The sequence below is a fragment of the Phyllobates terribilis genome, unplaced genomic scaffold (genome assembly GCF_046119375.1).
Source record: "Phyllobates terribilis strain yellow unplaced genomic scaffold, ASM4611937v1 Scaffold_729__1_contigs__length_748246, whole genome shotgun sequence".
In the NCBI taxonomy this organism is placed as follows: Eukaryota; Metazoa; Chordata; class Amphibia; order Anura; family Dendrobatidae; genus Phyllobates; species Phyllobates terribilis.
The window spans coordinates 396,170-417,070 of record NW_027363489.1 but is presented as its reverse complement, the minus strand read 5'-3'; the positions used below and the strand labels follow the sequence as shown (position 1 = coordinate 417,070).

Below are 20,901 nucleotides of genomic sequence, written 5' to 3'. Positions count from 1 at the left end.
AGGCATTAAATGAAAGAAGTCAGTGTTCCAGCAGAGGGAGACAACGTTTCAGAAAAGGCATTGTAGCAAACCAAAAAAGAAATTTTAAGCGCAGCAGAGTAACCAGCTCACATACCTGTTAGCTCAGGTGAGTTTAAAAGGCTGCTGTTGATAACAAGGGCATTTGCTAAATAGATGGTGTGTGTGCAACAATATACTGAAAGGTCAATTATATTGTGCAGCTTATCTCACCACCTGTAGTTATTTAGGTGAAAGCTCCAAAATGCTTGCCTAATATGTCTGTTTATCCAAAAGGAAGTATAGAGGGAGAGCTAGATAGATAGCATTGCATTACATTACATTACATGGCAATGCAATGCACAGTTGCTGAAGTTGAACCAAAATGAGCTTGTCATCTGGCTTCTGCAACTTTTAACATGAAAAATCCAATGAGGAGAAGAAAAGCAAAGCCAAAGAGTCCATCCCAAAATCCGACAAACAAGCAAAATGAACAAAAAGCATTGAATTCAATTCTTTCTGATTTTAGAAACTGCATTAAAGAAGGGGTGCACCGGTCCTGGAGATACTGCAATACCAGGTCAATGCGTGGAGTGGACAGAGCAAGCTCTTTTTCCATCTCCCTGTTCTAAAAATCCATTTAATATATGGTCCCCAGATAGGGGACGTATCAGATATTAAACTGATAAGAACAGATACTACACTTGATCTTAGCCAAAAGGCCGAGAAGCGATAACCAGAATTGGTTTCCGACTACGGTGCCACCCAAGGATTCTGAAAAGTCCATTTGTGGAGATGGCCACCTGGACTCCCGTTAAGAAGACATGCTGTCAACCTCTAGATCCCTCACATGCCTGCACTTTTCGGCTTGCTGCTGCTGCAATCCACGCGTTTTAGATCTGCATAACTCCACCTCTTTTAGCACAGTACCCTCAACCCCCGGCTGTTCCCACCCGCCTCAACACCGTTGGAAGGGAGGAGAACCAATTAAGGCGGGGGGGGGGGTGGAACGAGCAGCTGTCTACCCTTAGCAGGAGGGTTGCTGATTAATTACCTCTCCTGCTGCTGCTGCTGCTGGCTGTCCAGCAGCAGACTGAAGGTGGCTGCTGCTGTGCGCAGGTATATAAAGGCTCAGAGCCTATTATGACACGCGCAGCCAGCGTTCCATTGCCACATTCCGTCTACTGCAGGCGGGATACCTGGATGGCTGAATGTCACTGAGAAGCTCACAGAGACCGCCATAAGCAACAGTTTAAAAGAATGCCACAGACTAATCAACCAAACTTTTTGGGTTGGTTTCTCTTTTATAGTCTGCAGGCATTAAATGAAAGAAGTCAGTGTTCCAGCAGAGGGAGACAACGTTTCAGAAAAGGCATTGTAGCAAACCAAAAAAGAAATTTTAAGCGCAGTAGAGTAACCAGCTCACATACCTGTTAGCTCAGGTGAGTTTAAAAGGCTGCTGTTGATAACAAGGGCATTTGCTAAATAGATGGTGTGTGTGCAACAATATACTGAAAGGTCAATTATATTGTGCAGCTTATCTCACCACCTGTAGTTATTTAGGTGAAAGCTCCAAAATGCTTGCCTAATATGTCTGTTTATCCAAAAGGAAGTATAGAGGGAGAGCTAGATAGATAGCATTGCATTACATTACATTACATGGCAATGCAATGCACAGTTGCTGAAGTTGAACCAAAATGAGCTTGTCATCTGGCTTCTGCAACTTTTAACATGAAAAATCCAATGAGGAGAAGAAAAGCAAAGCCAAAGAGTCCATCCCAAAATCCGACAAACAAGCAAAATGAACAAAAAGCATTGAATTCAATTCTTTCTGATTTTAGAAACTGCATTAAAGAAGGGGTGCACCGGTCCTGGAGATACTGCAATACCAGGTCAATGCGTGGAGTGGACAGAGCAAGCTCTTTTTCCATCTCCCTGTTCTAAAAATCCATTTAATATATGGTCCCCAGATAGGGGACGTATCAGATATTAAACTGATAAGAACAGATACTACCCTTGATCTTAGCCAAAAGGCCGAGAAGCGATAACCAGAATTGGTTTCCGACTACGGTGCCACCCAAGGATTCTGAAAAGTCCATTTGTGGAGATGGCCACCTGGACTCCCGTTAAGAAGACATGCTGTCAACCTCTAGATCCCTCACATGCCTGCATTTTTCGGCTTGCTGCTGCTGCAATCCACGCGTTTTAGATCTGCATAACTCCACCTCTTTTAGCACAGTACCCTCAACCCCCGGCTGTTCCCACCCGCCTCAACATCGTTGGAAGGGAGGAGAAACAATTAAGGCGGGGGGGGGTGGAACGAGCAGCTGTCTACCCTTAGCAGGAGGGTTGCTGATTAATTACCTCTCCTGCTGCTGCTGCTGCTGGCTGTCCAGCAGCAGACTGAAGGTGGCTGCTGCTGTGCGCAGGTATATAAAGGCTCAGAGCCTATTATGACACGCGCAGCCAGCGTTCCATTGCCACATTCCGTCTACTGCAGGCGGGATACCTGGATGGCTGAATGTCACTGAGAAGCTCACAGAGACCGCCATAAGCAACAGTTTAAAAGAATGCCACAGACTAATCAACCAAACTTTTTGGGTTGGTTTCTCTTTTATAGTCTGCAGGCATTAAATGAAAGAAGTCAGTGTTCCAGCAGAGGGAGACAACGTTTCAGAAAAGGCATTGTAGCAAACCAAAAAAGAAATTTTAAGCGCAGCAGAGTAACCAGCTCACATACCTGTTAGCTCAGGTGAGTTTAAAAGGCTGCTGTTGATAACAAGGGCATTTGCTAAATAGATGGTGTGTGTGCAACAATATACTGAAAGGTCAATTATATTGTGCAGCTTATCTCACCACCTGTAGTTATTTAGGTGAAAGCTCCAAAATGCTTGCCTAATATGTCTGTTTATCCAAAAGGAAGTATAGAGGGAGAGCTAGATAGATAGCATTGCATTACATTACATTACATGGCAATGCAATGCACAGTTGCTGAAGTTGAACCAAAATGAGCTTGTCATCTGGCTTCTGCAACTTTTAACATGAAAAATCCAATGAGGAGAAGAAAAGCAAAGCCAAAGAGTCCATCCCAAAATCCGACAAACAAGCAAAATGAACAAAAAGCATTGAATTCAATTCTTTCTGATTTTAGAAACTGCATTAAAGAAGGGGTGCACCGGTCCTGGAGATACTGCAATACCAGGTCAATGCGTGGAGTGGACAGAGCAAGCTCTTTTTCCATCTCCCTGTTCTAAAAATCCATTTAATATATGGTCCCCAGATAGGGGACGTATCAGATATTAAACTGATAAGAACAGATACTACACTTGATCTTAGCCAAAAGGCCGAGAAGCGATAACCAGAATTGGTTTCCGACTACGGTGCCACCCAAGGATTCTGAAAAGTCCATTTGTGGAGATGGCCACCTGGACTCCCGTTAAGAAGACATGCTGTCAACCTCTAGATCCCTCACATGCCTGCACTTTTCGGCTTGCTGCTGCTGCAATCCACGCGTTTTAGATCTGCATAACTCCACCTCTTTTAGCACAGTACCCTCAACCCCCGGCTGTTCCCACCCGCCTCAACACCGTTGGAAGGGAGGAGAACCAATTAAGGCGGGGGGGGTGGGTGGAACGAGCAGCTGTCTACCCTTAGCAGGAGGGTTGCTGATTAATTACCTCTCCTGCTGCTGCTGCTGCTGGCTGTCCAGCAGCAGACTGAAGGTGGCTGCTGCTGTGCGCAGGTATATAAAGGCTCAGAGCCTATTATGACACGCGCAGCCAGCGTTCCATTGCCACATTCCGTCTACTGCAGGCGGGATACCTGGATGGCTGAATGTCACTGAGAAGCTCACAGAGACCGCCATAAGCAACAGTTTAAAAGAATGCCACAGACTAATCAACCAAACTTTTTGGGTTGGTTTCTCTTTTATAGTCTGCAGGCATTAAATGAAAGAAGTCAGTGTTCCAGCAGAGGGAGACAACGTTTCAGAAAAGGCATTGTAGCAAACCAAAAAAGAAATTTTAAGCGCAGCAGAGTAACCAGCTCACATACCTGTTAGCTCAGGTGAGTTTAAAAGGCTGCTGTTGATAACAAGGGCATTTGCTAAATAGATGGTGTGTGTGCAACAATATACTGAAAGGTCAATTATATTGTGCAGCTTATCTCACCACCTGTAGTTATTTAGGTGAAAGCTCCAAAATGCTTGCCTAATATGTCTGTTTATCCAAAAGGAAGTATAGAGGGAGAGCTAGATAGATAGCATTGCATTACATTACATTACATGGCAATGCAATGCACAGTTGCTGAAGTTGAACCAAAATGAGCTTGTCATCTGGCTTCTGCAACTTTTAACATGAAAAATCCAATGAGGAGAAGTAAAGCAAAGCCAAAGAGTCCATCCCAAAATCCGACAAACAAGCAAAATGAACAAAAAGCATTGAATTCAATTCTTTCTGATTTTAGAAACTGCATTAAAGAAGGGGTGCACCGGTCCTGGAGATACTGCAATACCAGGTCAATGCGTGGAGTGGACAGAGCAAGCTCTTTTTCCATCTCCCTGTTCTAAAAATCCATTTAATATATGGTCCCCAGATAGGGGACGTATCAGATATTAAACTGATAAGAACAGATACTACACTTGATCTTAGCCAAAAGGCCGAGAAGCGATAACCAGAATTGGTTTCCGACTACGGTGCCACCCAAGGATTCTGAAAAGTCCATTTGTGGAGATGGCCACCTGGACTCCCGTTAAGAAGACATGCTGTCAACCTCTAGATCCCTCACATGCCTGCACTTTTCGGCTTGCTGCTGCTGCAATCCACGCGTTTTAGATCTGCATAACTCCACCTCTTTTAGCACAGTACCCTCAACCCCCGGCTGTTCCCACCCGCCTCAACACCGTTGGAAGGGAGGAGAACCAATTAAGGCGGGGGGGGGTGGAACGAGCAGCTGTCTACCCTTAGCAGGAGGGTTGCTGATTAATTACCTCTCCTGCTGCTGCTGCTGCTGGCTGTCCAGCAGCAGACTGAAGGTGGCTGCTGCTGTGCGCAGGTATATAAAGGCTCAGAGCCTATTATGACACGCGCAGCCAGCGTTCCATTGCCACATTCCGTCTACTGCAGGCGGGATACCTGGATGGCTGAATGTCACTGAGAAGCTCACAGAGACCGCCATAAGCAACAGTTTAAAAGAATGCCACAGACTAATCAACCAAACTTTTTGGGTTGGTTTCTCTTTTATAGTCTGCAGGCATTAAATGAAAGAAGTCAGTGTTCCAGCAGAGGGAGACAACGTTTCAGAAAAGGCATTGTAGCAAACCAAAAAAGAAATTTTAAGCGCAGCAGAGTAACCAGCTCACATACCTGTTAGCTCAGGTGAGTTTAAAAGGCTGCTGTTGATAACAAGGGCATTTGCTAAATAGATGGTGTGTGTGCAACAATATACTGAAAGGTCAATTATATTGTGCAGCTTATCTCACCACCTGTAGTTATTTAGGTGAAAGCTCTAAAATGCTTGCCTAATATGTCTGTTTATCCAAAAGGAAGTATAGAGGGAGAGCTAGATAGATAGCATTGCATTACATTACATTACATGGCAATGCAATGCACAGTTGCTGAAGTTGAACCAAAATGAGCTTGTCATCTGGCTTCTGCAACTTTTAACATGAAAAATCCAATGAGGAGAAGAAAAGCAAAGCCAAAGAGTCCATCCCAAAATCCGACAAACAAGCAAAATGAACAAAAAGCATTGAATTCAATTCTTTCTGATTTTAGAAACTGCATTAAAGAAGGGGTGCACCGGTCCTGGAGATACTGCAATACCAGGTCAATGCGTGGAGTGGACAGAGCAAGCTCTTTTTCCATCTCCCTGTTCTAAAAATCCATTTAATATATGGTCCCCAGATAGGGGACGTATCAGATATTCAACTGATAAGAACAGATACTACACTTGATCTTAGCCAAAAGGCCGAGAAGCGATAACCAGAATTGGTTTCCGACTACGGTGCCACCCAAGGATTCTGAAAAGTCCATTTGTGGAGATGGCCACCTGGACTCCCGTTAAGAAGACATGCTGTCAACCACTAGATCCCTCACATGCCTGCACTTTTCGGCTTGCTGCTGCTGCAATCCACGCGTTTTAGATCTGCATAACTCCACCTCTTTTAGCACAGTACCCTCAATCCCCGGCTGTTCCCACCCGCCTCAACACCGTTGGAAGGGAGGAGAACCAATTAAGGCGGGGGGGGGGTGGAACGAGCAGCTGTCTACCCTTAGCAGGAGGGTTGCTGATTAATTACCTCTCCTGCTGCTGCTGCTGCTGGCTGTCCAGCAGCAGACTGAAGGTGGCTGCTGCTGTGCGCAGGTATATAAAGGCTCAGAGCCTATTATGACACGCGCAGCCAGCGTTCCATTGCCACATTCCGTCTTCTGCAGGCGGGATACCTGGATGGCTGAATGTCACTGAGAAGCTCACAGAGACCGCCATAAGCAACAGTTTAAAAGAATGCCACAGACTAATCAACCAAACTTTTTGGGTTGGTTTCTCTTTTATAGTCTGCAGGCATTAAATGAAAGAAGTCAGTGTTCCAGCAGAGGGAGACAACGTTTCAGAAAAGGCATTGTAGCAAACCAAAAAAGAAATTTTAAGCGCAGCAGAGTAACCAGCTCACATACCTGTTAGCTCAGGTGAGTTTAAAAGGCTGCTGTTGATAACAAGGGCATTTGCTAAATAGATGGTGTGTGTGCAACAATATACTGAAAGGTCAATTATATTGTGCAGCTTATCTCACCACCTGTAGTTATTTAGGTGAAAGCTCCAAAATGCTTGCCTAATATGTCTGTTTATCCAAAAGGAAGTATAGAGTGAGAGCTAGATAGATAGCATTGCATTACATTACATTACATGGCAATGCAATGCACAGTTGCTGAAGTTGAACCAAAATGAGCTTGTCATCTGGCTTCTGCAACTTTTAACATGAAAAATCCAATGAGGAGAAGAAAAGCAAAGCCAAAGAGTCCATCCCAAAATCCGACAAACAAGCAAAATGAACAAAAAGCATTGAATTCAATTCTTTCTGATTTTAGAAACTGCATTAAAGAAGGGGTGCACCGGTCCTGGAGATACTGCAATACCAGGTCAATGCGTGGAGTGGACAGAGCAAGCTCTTTTTCCATCTCCCTGTTCTAAAAATCCATTTAATATATGGTCCCCAGATAGGGGACGTATCAGATATTAAACTGATAAGAACAGATACTACACTTGATCTTAGCCAAAAGGCCGAGAAGCGATAACCAGAATTGGTTTCCGACTACGGTGCCACCCAAGGATTCTGAAAAGTCCATTTGTGGAGATGGCCACCTGGACTCCCGTTAAGAAGACATGCTGTCAACCTCTAGATCCCTCACATGCCTGCACTTTTCGGCTTGCTGCTGCTGCAATCCACGCGTTTTAGATCTGCATAACTCCACCTCTTTTAGCACAGTACCCTCAACCCCCGGCTGTTCCCACCCGCCTCAACACCGTTGGAAGGGAGGAGAACCAATTAAGGCGGGGGGGGGGGTGGAACGAGCAGCTGTCTACCCTTAGCAGGAGGGTTGCTGATTAATTACCTCTCCTGCTGCTGCTGCTGCTGGCTGTCCAGCAGCAGACTGAAGGTGGCTGCTGCTGTGCGCAGGTATATAAAGGCTCAGAGCCTATTATGACACGCGCAGCCAGCGTTCCATTGCCACATTCCGTCTTCTGCAGGCGGGATACCTGGATGGCTGAATGTCACTGAGAAGCTCACAGAGACCGCCATAAGCAACAGTTTAAAAGAATGCCACAGACTAATCAACCAAACTTTTTGGGTTGGTTTCTCTTTTATAGTCTGCAGGCATTAAATGAAAGAAGTCAGTGTTCCAGCAGAGGGAGACAACGTTTCAGAAAAGGCATTGTAGCAAACCAAAAAAGAAATTTTAAGCGCAGCAGAGTAACCAGCTCACATACCTGTTAGCTCAGGTGAGTTTAAAAGGCTGCTGTTGATAACAAGGGCATTTGCTAAATAGATGGTGTGTGTGCAACAATATACTGAAAGGTCAATTATATTGTGCAGCTTATCTCACCACCTGTAGTTATTTAGGTGAAAGCTCCAAAATGCTTGCCTAATATGTCTGTTTATCCAAAAGGAAGTATAGAGTGAGAGCTAGATAGATAGCATTGCATTACATTACATTACATGGCAATGCAATGCACAGTTGCTGAAGTTGAACCAAAATGAGCTTGTCATCTGGCTTCTGCAACTTTTAACATGAAAAATCCAATGAGGAGAAGAAAAGCAAAGCCAAAGAGTCCATCCCAAAATCCGACAAACAAGCAAAATGAACAAAAAGCATTGAATTCAATTCTTTCTGATTTTAGAAACTGCATTAAAGAAGGGGTGCACCGGTCCTGGAGATACTGCAATACCAGGTCAATGCGTGGAGTGGACAGAGCAAGCTCTTTTTCCATCTCCCTGTTCTAAAAATCCATTTAATATATGGTCCCCAGATAGGGGACGTATCAGATATTAAACTGATAAGAACAGATACTACACTTGATCTTAGCCAAAAGGCCGAGAAGCGATAACCAGAATTGGTTTCCGACTACGGTGCCACCCAAGGATTCTGAAAAGTCCATTTGTGGAGATGGCCACCTGGACTCCCGTTAAGAAGACATGCTGTCAACCTCTAGATCCCTCACATGCCTGCACTTTTCGGCTTGCTGCTGCTGCAATCCACGCGTTTTAGATCTGCATAACTCCACCTCTTTTAGCACAGTACCCTCAACCCCCGGCTGTTCCCACCCGCCTCAACACCGTTGGAAGGGAGGAGAACCAATTAAGGCGGGGGGGGGGTGGAACGAGCAGCTGTCTACCCTTAGCAGGAGGGTTGCTGATTAATTACCTCTCCTGCTGCTGCTGCTGCTGGCTGTCCAGCAGCAGACTGAAGGTGGCTGCTGCTGTGCGCAGGTATATAAAGGCTCAGAGCCTATTATGACACGCGCAGCCAGCGTTCCATTGCCACATTCCGTCTACTGCAGGCGGGATACCTGGATGGCTGAATGTCACTGAGAAGCTCACAGAGACCGCCATAAGCAACAGTTTAAAAGAATTCCACAGACTAATCAACCAAACTTTTTGGGTTGGTTTCTCTTTTACAGTCTGCAGGCATTAAATGAAAGAAGTCAGTGTTCCAGCAGAGGGAGACAACGTTTCAGAAAAGGCATTGTAGCAAACCAAAAAAGAAATTTTAAGCGCAGCAGAGTAACCAGCTCACATACCTGTTAGCTCAGGTGAGTTTAAAAGGCTGCTGTTGATAACAAGGGCATTTGCTAAATAGATGGTGTGTGTGCAACAATATACTGAAAGGTCAATTATATTGTGCAGCTTATCTCACCACCTGTAGTTATTTAGGTGAAAGCTCCAAAATGCTTGCCTAATATGTCTGTTTATCCAAAAGGAAGTATAGAGGGAGAGCTAGATAGATAGCATTGCATTACATTACATTACATGGCAATGCAATGCACAGTTGCTGAAGTTGAACCAAAATGAGCTTGTCATCTGGCTTCTGCAACTTTTAACATGAAAAATCCAATGAGGAGAAGAAAAGCAAAGCCAAAGAGTCCATCCCAAAATCCGACAAACAAGCAAAATGAACAAAAAGCATTGAATTCAATTCTTTCTGATTTTAGAAACTGCATTAAAGAAGGGGTGCACCGGTCCTGGAGATACTGCAATACCAGGTCAATGCGTGGAGTGGACAGAGCAAGCTCTTTTTCCATCTCCCTGTTCTAAAAATCCATTTAATATATGGTCCCCAGATAGGGGACGTATCAGATAATAAACTGATAAGAACAGATACTACACTTGATCTTAGCCAAAAGGCCGAGAAGCGATAACCAGAATTGGTTTCCGACTACGGTGCCACCCAAGGATTCTGAAAAGTCCATTTGTGGAGATGGCCACCTGGACTCCCGTTAAGAAGACATGCTGTCAACCTCTAGATCCCTCACATGCCTGCACTTTTCGGCTTGCTGCTGCTGCAATCCACGCGTTTTAGATCTGCATAACTCCACCTCTTTTAGCACAGTACCCTCAACCCCCGGCTGTTCCCACCCGCCTCAACACCGTTGGAAGGGAGGAGAACCAATTAAGGCGGGGGGGGGGGTGGAACGAGCAGCTGTCTACCCTTAGCAGGAGGGTTGCTGATTAATTACCTCTCCTGCTGCTGCTGCTGCTGGCTGTCCAGCAGCAGACTGAAGGTGGCTGCTGCTGTGCGCAGGTATATAAAGGCTCAGAGCCTATTATGACACGCGCAGCCAGCGTTCCATTGCCACATTCCGTCTACTGCAGGCGGGATACCTGGATGGCTGAATGTCACTGAGAAGCTCACAGAGACCGCCATAAGCAACAGTTTAAAAGAATGCCACAGACTAATCAACCAAACTTTTTGGGTTGGTTTCTCTTTTATAGTCTGCAGGCATTAAATGAAAGAAGTCAGTGTTCCAGCAGAGGGAGACAACGTTTCAGAAAAGGCATTGTAGAAAACCAAAAAAGAAATTTTAAGCGCAGCAGAGTAACCAGCTCACATACCTGTTAGCTCAGGTGAGTTTAAAAGGCTGCTGTTGATAACAAGGGCATTTGCTAAATAGATGGTGTGTGTGCAACAATATACTGAAAGGTCAATTATATTGTGCAGCTTATCTCACCACCTGTAGTTATTTAGGTGAAAGCTCCAAAATGCTTGCCTAATATGTCTGTTTATCCAAAAGGAAGTATAGAGGGAGAGCTAGATAGATAGCATTGCATTACATTACATTACATGGCAATGCAATGCACAGTTGCTGAAGTTGAACCAAAATGAGCTTGTCATCTGGCTTCTGCAACTTTTAACATGAAAAATCCAATGAGGAGAAGAAAAGCAAAGCCAAAGAGTCCATCCCAAAATCCGACAAACAAGCAAAATGAACAAAAAGCATTGAATTCAATTCTTTCTGATTTTAGAAACTGCATTAAAGAAGGGGTGCACCGGTCCTGGAGATACTGCAATACCAGGTCAATGCGTGGAGTGGACAGAGCAAGCTCTTTTTCCATCTCCCTGTTCTAAAAATCCATTTAATATATGGTCCCCAGATAGGGGACGTATCAGATATTAAACTGATAAGAACAGATACTACACTTGATCTTAGCCAAAAGGCCGAGAAGCGATAACCAGAATTGGTTTCCGACTACGGTGCCACCCAAGGATTCTGAAAAGTCCATTTGTGGAGATGGCCACCTGGACTCCCGTTAAGAAGACATGCTGTCAACCTCTAGATCCCTCACATGCCTGCACTTTTCGGCTTGCTGCTGCTGCAATCCACGCGTTTTAGATCTGCATAACTCCACCTCTTTTAGCACAGTACCCTCAACCCCCGGCTGTTCCCACCCGCCTCAACACCGTTGGAAGGGAGGAGAACCAATTAAGGCGGGGGGGGGGTGGAACGAGCAGCTGTCTACCCTTAGCAGGAGGGTTGCTGATTAATTACCTCTCCTGCTGCTGCTGCTGCTGGCTGTCCAGCAGCAGACTGAAGGTGGCTGCTGCTGTGCGCAGGTATATAAAGGCTCAGAGCCTATTATGACACGCGCAGCCAGCGTTCCATTGCCACATTCCGTCTACTGCAGGCGGGATACCTGGATGGCTGAATGTCACTGAGAAGCTCACAGAGACCGCCATAAGCAACAGTTTAAAAGAATGCCACAGACTAATCAACCAAACTTTTTGGGTTGGTTTCTCTTTTATAGTCTGCAGGCATTAAATCAAAGAAGTCAGTGTTCCAGCAGAGGGAGACAACGTTTCAGAAAAGGCATTGTAGCAAACCAAAAAAGAAATTTTAAGCGCAGCAGAGTAACCAGCTCACATACCTGTTAGCTCAGGTGAGTTTAAAAGGCTGCTGTTGATAACAAGGGCATTTGCTAAATAGATGGTGTGTGTGCAACAATATACTGAAAGGTCAATTATATTGTGCAGCTTATCTCACCACCTGTAGTTATTTAGGTGAAAGCTCCAAAATGCTTGCCTAATATGTCTGTTTATCCAAAAGGAAGTATAGAGGGAGAGCTAGATAGATAGCATTGCATTACATTACATTACATGGCAATGCAATGCACAGTTGCTGAAGTTGAACCAAAATGAGCTTGTCATCTGGCTTCTGCAACTTTTAACATGAAAAATCCAATGAGGAGAAGAAAAGCAAAGCCAAAGAGTCCATCCCAAAATCCGACAAACAAGCAAAATGAACAAAAAGCATTGAATTCAATTCTTTCTGATTTTAGAAACTGCATTAAAGAAGGGGTGCACCGGTCCTGGAGATACTGCAATACCAGGTCAATGCGTGGAGTGGACAGAGCAAGCTCTTTTTCCATCTCCCTGTTCTAAAAATCCATTTAATATATGGTCCCCAGATAGGGGACGTATCAGATATTAAACTGATAAGAACAGATCAGGTTTCAACATATTTTATTATGTGCGTAAAAGATGGTTTACAATCAAAAACAGCAACACAAACAATACATTAATAAAACACAGAATTCCACCCATAAAAACCCCATATACGATTAGCATCCCTCCTCCCAATACATTTGACATCCCTCAAGTAATAAATATACATCTGACTAAAAGCAATTTTAAGACAATCCTTCACAGAAATAGCATCACGTTTAAAAAGTAAAATATTGCGTGCCTTCCAAAGGGCGTCTTTAAAACAGTTAATCATACACCAACATATACAATACTGTTGAGGGGTCGGACATTTAAAAAGGCCATATAAAACATATTCATGGTTAAAATCTCTTAAACCGCAAGTCCATTTTAAAAGAATCCCAACTTTGTGCCAAAGTTCCTGTGCAAATGGGCAATTCCACATAAGGTGCAAGGTGGTTTCGTCATAAACACATGAGTCTCTGGGGCATTTTGCTCTGGCCACCAGGCCTCTCCTGTGTTGAAACTCTCTGGTGGGGAGGCACTGGTGGACCACCATCCATGCGATGTCCTTATGTCCATTTGCTAAGAATTTCCCGAAGACATTCTTCCAAACTTGCTTCGATCTCTCTTCTGAGAAATTTACTATGGGGGTCACATCTTCATTCCTCCTCAGAAAAGATAAAAGCTTCTTGCGGTCTTTAAAAATGTCCATATTAAAATCACCAAGGCTATAAAATCGAACAGTCTTTTCTAAGATTGCTTGGTGTTTGGGGGGGCATAGTAAAACAGGGGAATTCAACGACAACTTAAACCATCTTTTAAAAATCATCCCACAAGTACATTTTAAAAAATAACTTAGCGCACTATTACCATTAAAATGTTTGAAACAAAAGCAGAAATAATTTAAATACAAATAAATATGTAAGTCGGGGACATCCCTTCCGCCGTTCATTTTATTCTTCCTCATTATTTCTCTCCTTAATTTTTCCATTTTGGAGTTCCATAAAAACATAAAGATCATCCTAGTCATTTTTTTAATTAAAACATCAGAGGGGGGGTACACCATAGCTATATACAGTATAAGGGGTAACAACACTGATTTTATAATTAAAATTTTCCCCTCCATTGTTAGGGACCTCAAACCCCAAAATGATATTTTCTTTGACATTTTTTCTATGACATTCTCCCAGCTTTGAGTTCCCACATTCTCCTCGTTAAAAACAACTCCAAGAATTTTTACATTGTCTCGTTTTATAGTGAGCTGCGGGAGTTGGGCGGTGTCCCAGGATCCCAAAGTCAGACATTCAGATTTATTTAAATTAAGTTTAAAACCGGATGCCTGGGAAAAAAAATCAATGCGCAACACCGCCCTCCGGAGGGAAGCAGGGTCCACGCACACAACCGTCACGTCATCCATGTAGCCAAAGACTCTCACATCACTGCCACCTCCGCCAGGAACAGGAACCCCTCTAATCACTTTGTCTTTCCTTATTGCGCTCAGCAGGGGCTCCATGGCGCAGATGAACAGGATGGGCGACAAGGGGCATCCCTGCTTCACTCCGGACTCAAGGGGAACTCCATCTGTTAAAAAGCCATTAAGAGAAATTTGACTAAAACAATTTTTATATAAAATCTTAATACAATTTAAAAGCATATTAGGGATACCCATTCTTTTTAAAACTGTAAAAAGAAATGTATGAGAGACTCTATCGAAAGCTTTTTCAAAATCTAGGGCTAAAAGAGCTACATTTTGACCCCGGTCTCTGGAATACCAAATTACATCCCTTAATACGTTTAAAACCTCTGAAATACTTCTGCCTGGTACACTACAAACCTGCTCAGGCTGGATTAGTTTGGCAATGACATTCCTGAGCCGGTTTGCAACCACCTTAGCAAGTACCTTGTAATCAACATTTAGGAGAGTTATGGGTCTCCAATTCGCTAGAGCACTGCGATCACCTTTTTTATATATCAAAGACACCACTCCTCTCCTCCACGAAAATGGCAACTGTTCAGAAATAAAAACTTCTTTAAAAAGCATAAAAAGGTCCTCTTTTAAAATGTCCCAAAAAGTAAGATAAAACTCTACAGGTAGTCCGTCACACCCAGGTGCTTTGCCCTTAGAGAAACTTTTAAAAACATAAAATAATTCCTCTAAAACAATATCGCGTTCTAAAAACTCCTGGTCTGTAAAATTTAACTTAAAATCGAGATCATTAAGAGCATCAGATAAAAAGGACTCATCTATACACTTTTTACTAAAAAGATGCTTATAAAAGTTAAAAGTAGCATTCAACATTCCCTGCATAGATGTTTCACCCTCTAGATTTGTGATCACTTCTCTTTTATCCATGACTTTTTTGAAGAAGAAGCGAGAGCACTTCTCCCCCTCCTCCAAGTGCTGCACTCTAGAGTTAAAAATAATCTCTTTCCCCTTTGTGTCTATGCAGTTCTGGATTTCAGTTTTTAGGCTAGCAATATCATCTCCCACCTCCACCCCTAGCTCTTTGAATTTAAAAAGTGTTTGTAGTTTGGTGTTAAGATCACTAAAACATCTTTTTTTCTCTCTAGCTTTACGTCTCCCTGCTTTTATAAAAAACATTCTGACTTTTTTTTTCAAATTTTCCCACCAGGTTACCATAGGGGCATCAGAAGGTTTTTGTCGCTGCCAGGCTTGATAGGCTTTACCAAAGTCTTGTCGAATCAGAGGGTCCTCCAGCAGGTAAGTACTTAGACGCCAGAGGCCCCTGTTGACCCTCTGTTCATCCCGGTATTCTAGGTGCACCTCCAAGCCCTTATGGTCAGAAAATATATTTGATGTTAAAACACATTTTACAGGGTTAAAATCATCTGATAGGAAAATAAAATCGATCCTGGAGGACACCCCTCTTCCGGACCACGTATAACCAGGGTCCGTCGGCAGGAGTGACCTCCACGCATTGCATAATTTAAAATCAGTTATAAAATCTTTCAATAGATGACATGACTTATCCAATTTGCGTAAAGGGTCACCCCCCGCTCGTTGTTCACTAGCACAAAGACAATTAAAATCACCCCCTACGATCAGGGGAGATGACCCAGTACAGTACAATGGCAATATCCCAAATAAATTAATTCTCTCTTGCTTATCAGGGGAAGCATAAACATTCATTACACGTAGGGTAAAACCATTACATTTAAAATGCACTAAAACCACTCTGCCTGGTACTATTTCTGTGACAGCATTTACAGTAATATTTCTCCCACGACAGAGGAAGCCCACCACCGCTGACTTGTTGTCATTGGAGCCAGACCAGATGGAGGGCCCCAGTCTCCAATCTGTCTTGATGTCATTATAATTTAGTGCATGTTGTATCCCGCATTCCTGTAATAAACAAATGTCAAAGTCAGCGGTTTCTAAATACTTGAATAGAGCAGCCCTACGAACTGGGCTCTTTAATGACCTCACATTCAGTGAGACAAGTCTTAATGTGGGCATTCATAGGTCAGGGTGGTGGATCTTCCATGAGGACACCTGACTCAAAGCCCTGTATGTCAAATTGCTCCAGGACATCCGGGCTAGAGGACCCAAACGACTCGATATTCTGTGAGCCGGCGGTTGCCCCCTCGTAGGTCACGGTTCCCAGCCACATTCCAGGAGACGCTGGGGCTTCGACATTCCGTCTCTTTTTCGGGGCAGACTCCACTAGGTCACTGGTGCAGTCCTCCTCTTCCTCCACCTCCTCCAGTGGGAGAGACTGGTCCATCAGGATAAGATCACCAACACCGATTCCCTGATGTTCGCCACCTAGAAGCAAAGCCCCCTCATCTGGCTGGCTAATCGCCCTGGAAGATCCTGAGGCCATCGCTGCGTGGTCCCCTGTAGCCAACCGCACAGGGGCACCACCCTCCAGCCCAACAGGATCGGTATCGGGAACCATCGACACGGAGGATACCCTCCCAGAAGGAGGACCCCTCCGCTCCGGTCCATGCGAGGTCCGCCCATCGTTAAGGGACTTCGATGCAGGGGCCGCCCCAGAGGGGCCTCCGGCTCCCTGCTCCATCCCAGCCTTCTCGCCCTTCGAACCGCCCTCCGACGCCGGCCCGCCAGTGAAGACCGGCGGGCGCATCGGCTCAGCTGCAGAAGATGCAGCTTCTACGTAGGTCCTGGTCCTGGTCCTGTTGGGGCATCCTCGGAACATGCGCCCCGCCTCACCACAAAGATTGCATTTCCTCCCAGCGGGACAGTCCTTCATTAAATGTCCGTAACAGCTGCAATTATTGCAGCGGTCTACTTTCCTGCCCGTGCAGGACGTTTGGGTATGACCCATTTGTCCACAGTTCCTGCAACATACCGGCATTCCAGGGTAAAATAAGTAGCCTCTGCTCTTACCGATCACAAATGTTGAGGGAGGGTGTAGCATTCCTCCCACTCCGCTTGGGTCCCTCTTTAGACGGGCCATGTACCTCCTCTTGCCGCACCAGAAGCCTACCGCGTTCTTCACAGTGCCCAGGTATCTCAGATCGTCACAATAACGGATAAGGTAGGTCGAGATGTCTGCAGCTTCCACAAAGGGGTTCGGGAAATGTACCACGATAGGGATCTCGTCATAGGCATACAAGAGACAAAAGGTTAGTCCATCCAATTCATCCAAGTAGTTTTTCTCATTTACCTTTTGTACGAGTTGGTGACAGCATCCCTGGCTCTTGAAGGTGATGGTGTAAGTCCCCTTGTACTCATTGTCCTGGAAGCAGAATATGTCTTCCCGCCGAAACTCCAGAACTCCAAGCAGAATCCTATGGCAGATGTAATCCAAATTCTTCTCCGTCCTCGATCCTGCTCCAACTTCAATCCTCACGGTGTTCCGCATCCGGGCATCACCCGATGAATATGTGAGCGTTGCTGGCATCCTTCACTCAGGAACGTACCGACTCTTCTCTCTGAAAGGCGCAAGCCTTCATGGGATCCCTTCCCGTTGCTCCCGGACTAATCCTTCCTCCCAATAGCAGCAGGGGGGTTAAGTCCCTCCGAAAAGGAACGATCCCCCCAGGCCGAGAGAAAGGGTACCAAGAGCACCTCACAGGCAAGACCACACAGGTAAACCTGATAGATCGTGCCAAAAGGCCGAGAAGCGATAACCAGAATTGGTTTCCGACTACGGTGCCACCCAAGGATTCTGAAAAGTCCATTTGTGGAGATGGCCACCTGGACTCCCGTTAAGAAGACATGCTGTCAACCTCTAGATCCCTCACATGCCTGCACTTTTCGGCTTGCTGCTGCTGCAATCCACGCGTTTTAGATCTCCATAACTCCACCTCTTTTAGCACAGTACCCTCAACCCCCGGCTGTTCCCACCCGCCTCAACACCGTTGGAAGGGAGGAGAACCAATTAAGGCGGGGGGGGGGGGGGTGGAACGAGCAGCTGTCTACCCTTAGCAGGAGGGTTGCTGATTAATTACCTCTCCTGCTGCTGCTGCTGCTGGCTGTCCAGCAGCAGACTGAAGGTGGCTGCTGCTGTGCGCAGGTATATAAAGGCTCAGAGCCTATTATGACACGCGCAGCCAGCGTTCCATTGCCACATTCCGTCTACTGCAGGCGGGATACCTGGATGGCTGAATGTCACTGAGAAGCTCACAGAGACCGCCATAAGCAACAGTTTAAAAGAATGCCACAGACTAATCAACCAAACTTTTTGGGTTGGTTTCTCTTTTATAGTCTGCAGGCATTAAATGAAAGAAGTCAGTGTTCCAGCAGAGGGAGACAACGTTTCAGAAAAGGCATTGTAGCAAACCAAAAAAGAAATTTTAAGCGCAGCAGAGTAACCAGCTCACATACCTGTTAGCTCAGGTGAGTTTAAAAGGCTGCTGTTGATAACAAGGGCATTTGCTAAATAGATGGTGTGTGTGCAACAATATACTGAAAGGTCAATTATATTGTGCAGCTTATCTCACCACCTGTAGTTATTTAGGTGAAAGCTCCAAAATGCTTGCCTAATATGTCTGTTTATCCAAAAGGAAGTATAGAGGGAGAGCTAGATAGATAGCATTGCATTACATTACATTACATGGCAATGCAATGCACAGTTGCTGAAGTTGAACCAAAATGAGCTTGTCATCTGGCTTCTGCAACTTTTAACATGAAAAATCCAATGAGGAGAAGAAAAGCAAAGCCAAAGAGTCCATCCCAAAATCCGACAAACAAGCAAAATGAACAAAAAGCATTGAATTCAATTCTTTCTGATTTTAGAAACTGCATTAAAGAAGGGGTGCACCGGTCCTGGAGATACTGCAATACCAGGTCAATGCGTGGAGTGGACAGAGCAAGCTCTTTTTCCATCTCCCTGTTCTAAAAATCCATTTAATATATGGTCCCCAGATAGGGGACGTATCAGATATTAAACTGATAAGAACAGATACTACACTTGATCTTAGCCAAAAGGCCGAGAAGCGATAACCAGAATTGGTTTCCGACTACGGTGCCACCCAAGGATTCTGAAAAGTCCATTTGTGGAGATGGCCACCTGGACTCCCGTTAAGAAGACATGCTGTCAACCTCTAGATCCCTCACATGCCTGCACTTTTCGGCTTGCTGCTGCTGCAATCCACGCGTTTTAGATCTGCATAACTCCACCTCTTTTAGCACAGTACCCTCAACCCCCGGCTGTTCCCACCCGCCTCAACACCGTTGGAAGGGAGGAGAACCAATTAAGGCGGGGGGGGGGGTGGAACGAGCAGCTGTCTACCCTTAGCAGGAGGGTTGCTGATTAATTACCTCTCCTGCTGCTGCTGCTGCTGGCTGTCCAGCAGCAGACTGAAGGTGGCTGCTGCTGTGCGCAGGTATATAAAGGCTCAGAGCCTATTATGACACGCGCAGCCAGCGTTCCATTGCCACATTCCGTCTACTGCAGGCGGGATACCTGGATGGCTGAATGTCACTGAGAAGCTCACAGAGACCGCCATAAGCAACAGTTTAAAAGAATGCCACAGACTAATCAACCAAACTTTTTGGGTTGGTTTCTCTTTTATAGTCTGCAGGCATTAAATGAAAGAAGTCAGTGTTCCAGCAGAGGGAGACAACGTTTCAGAAAAGGCATTGTAGCAAACCAAAAAAGAAATTTTAAGCGCAGCAGAGTAACCAGCTCACATACCTGTTAGCTCAGGTGAGTTTAAAAGGCTGCTGTTGATAACAAGGGCATTTGCTAAATAGATGGTGTGTGTGCAACAATATACTGAAAGGTCAATTATATTGTGCAGCTTATCTCACCACCTGTAGTTATTTAGGTGAAAGCTCCAAAATGCTTGCCTAATATGTCTGTTTATCCAAAAGGAAGTATAGAGGGAGAGCTAGACAGATAGCATTGCATTACATTACATTACATGGCAATGCAATGCACAGTTGCTGAAGTTGAACCAAAATGAGCTTGTCATCTGGCTTCTGCAACTTTTAACATGAAAAATCCAATGAGGAGAAGAAAAGCAAAGCCAAAGAGTCCATCCCAAAATCCGACAAACAAGCAAAATGAACAAAAAGCATTGAATTCAATTCTTTCTGATTTTAGAAACTGCATTAAAGAAGGGGTGCACCGGTCCTGGAGATACTGCAATACCAGGTCAATGCGTGGAGTGGACAGAGCAAGCTCTTTTTCCATCTCCCTGTTCTAAAAATCCATTTAATATATGGTCCCCAGATAGGGGACGTATCAGATATTAAACTGATAAGAACAGATACTACACTTGATCTTAGCCAAAAGGCCGAGAAGCGATAACCAGAATTGGTTTCCGACTACGGTGCCACCCAAGGATTCTGAAAAGTCCATTTGTGGAGATGGCCACCTGGACTCCCGTTAAGAAGACATGCTGTCAACCTCTAGATCCCTCACATGCCTGCACTTTTCGGCTTGCTGCTGCTGCAATCCACGCGTTTTAGATCTGCATAACTCCACCTCTTTTAGCACAGTACCCTCAACCCCCGGCTGTTCCCACCCGCCTCAACACCGTTGGAAGGGAGGAGAACCAATTAAGGCGGGGGGGGGGGGGGTGGAACGAGCAGCTGTCTACCCTTAGCAGGAGGGTTGCTGATTAATTACCTCTCCTGCTGCTGCTGCTGCTGGCTGTCCAGCAGCAGACTGAAGGTGGCTGCTGCTGTGCGCAGGTATATAAAGGCTCAGAGCCTATTATGACACGCGCAGCCAGCGTTCCATTGCCACATTCCGTCTACTGCAGGCGGGATACCTGGATGGCTGAATGTCACTGAGAAGCTCACAGAGACCGCCATAAGCAACAGTTTAAAAGAATGCCACAGACTAATCAACCAAACTTTTTGGGTTGGTTTCTCTTTTATAGTCTGCAGGCATTAAATGAAAGAAGTCAGTGTTCCAGCAGAGGGAGACAACGTTTCAGAAAAGGCATTGTAGCAAACCAAAAAAGAAATTTTAAGCGCAGCAGA

The 20,901-nt window shown here is 45.0% G+C and overlaps 12 non-coding genes across 12 annotated transcripts; all 12 read right to left on the bottom strand.

The window, feature by feature from the left end:
• Positions 1-540: 540 nt before the first annotated feature.
• Positions 541-731, bottom strand: LOC141237049 (U2 spliceosomal RNA). Its single transcript, XR_012302614.1, has one exon. It is a non-coding gene; the product is annotated as a U2 spliceosomal RNA (small nuclear RNA).
• A 1,121-nt stretch (positions 732-1,852) lies between these two features.
• On the bottom strand, positions 1,853-2,043 carry LOC141237313 (U2 spliceosomal RNA). The gene has a single exon (XR_012302869.1). It is a non-coding gene; the product is annotated as a U2 spliceosomal RNA (small nuclear RNA).
• Positions 2,044-3,162: 1,119 nt separating this feature from the next.
• LOC141237048 (U2 spliceosomal RNA) lies at positions 3,163-3,353 on the bottom strand. The gene has a single exon (XR_012302613.1). It is a non-coding gene; the product is annotated as a U2 spliceosomal RNA (small nuclear RNA).
• A 1,122-nt stretch (positions 3,354-4,475) lies between these two features.
• Positions 4,476-4,666, bottom strand: LOC141237047 (U2 spliceosomal RNA). Its single transcript, XR_012302612.1, has one exon. It is a non-coding gene; the product is annotated as a U2 spliceosomal RNA (small nuclear RNA).
• A 1,119-nt stretch (positions 4,667-5,785) lies between these two features.
• On the bottom strand, positions 5,786-5,976 carry LOC141237347 (U2 spliceosomal RNA). Its single transcript, XR_012302902.1, has one exon. It is a non-coding gene; the product is annotated as a U2 spliceosomal RNA (small nuclear RNA).
• Positions 5,977-7,096: 1,120 nt separating this feature from the next.
• Positions 7,097-7,287, bottom strand: LOC141237046 (U2 spliceosomal RNA). The gene has a single exon (XR_012302611.1). It is a non-coding gene; the product is annotated as a U2 spliceosomal RNA (small nuclear RNA).
• A 1,121-nt stretch (positions 7,288-8,408) lies between these two features.
• On the bottom strand, positions 8,409-8,599 carry LOC141237045 (U2 spliceosomal RNA). Its single transcript, XR_012302610.1, has one exon. It is a non-coding gene; the product is annotated as a U2 spliceosomal RNA (small nuclear RNA).
• Positions 8,600-9,719: 1,120 nt separating this feature from the next.
• Positions 9,720-9,910, bottom strand: LOC141237343 (U2 spliceosomal RNA). The gene has a single exon (XR_012302898.1). It is a non-coding gene; the product is annotated as a U2 spliceosomal RNA (small nuclear RNA).
• A 1,121-nt stretch (positions 9,911-11,031) lies between these two features.
• Positions 11,032-11,222, bottom strand: LOC141237043 (U2 spliceosomal RNA). Its single transcript, XR_012302608.1, has one exon. It is a non-coding gene; the product is annotated as a U2 spliceosomal RNA (small nuclear RNA).
• Positions 11,223-12,342: 1,120 nt separating this feature from the next.
• On the bottom strand, positions 12,343-12,532 carry LOC141236844 (U2 spliceosomal RNA). Its single transcript, XR_012302434.1, has one exon. It is a non-coding gene; the product is annotated as a U2 spliceosomal RNA (small nuclear RNA).
• Positions 12,533-18,716: 6,184 nt separating this feature from the next.
• LOC141237042 (U2 spliceosomal RNA) lies at positions 18,717-18,907 on the bottom strand. The gene has a single exon (XR_012302607.1). It is a non-coding gene; the product is annotated as a U2 spliceosomal RNA (small nuclear RNA).
• A 1,121-nt stretch (positions 18,908-20,028) lies between these two features.
• Positions 20,029-20,219, bottom strand: LOC141237040 (U2 spliceosomal RNA). Its single transcript, XR_012302606.1, has one exon. It is a non-coding gene; the product is annotated as a U2 spliceosomal RNA (small nuclear RNA).
• Between the last annotated feature and the right edge of the window lie 682 nt (positions 20,220-20,901).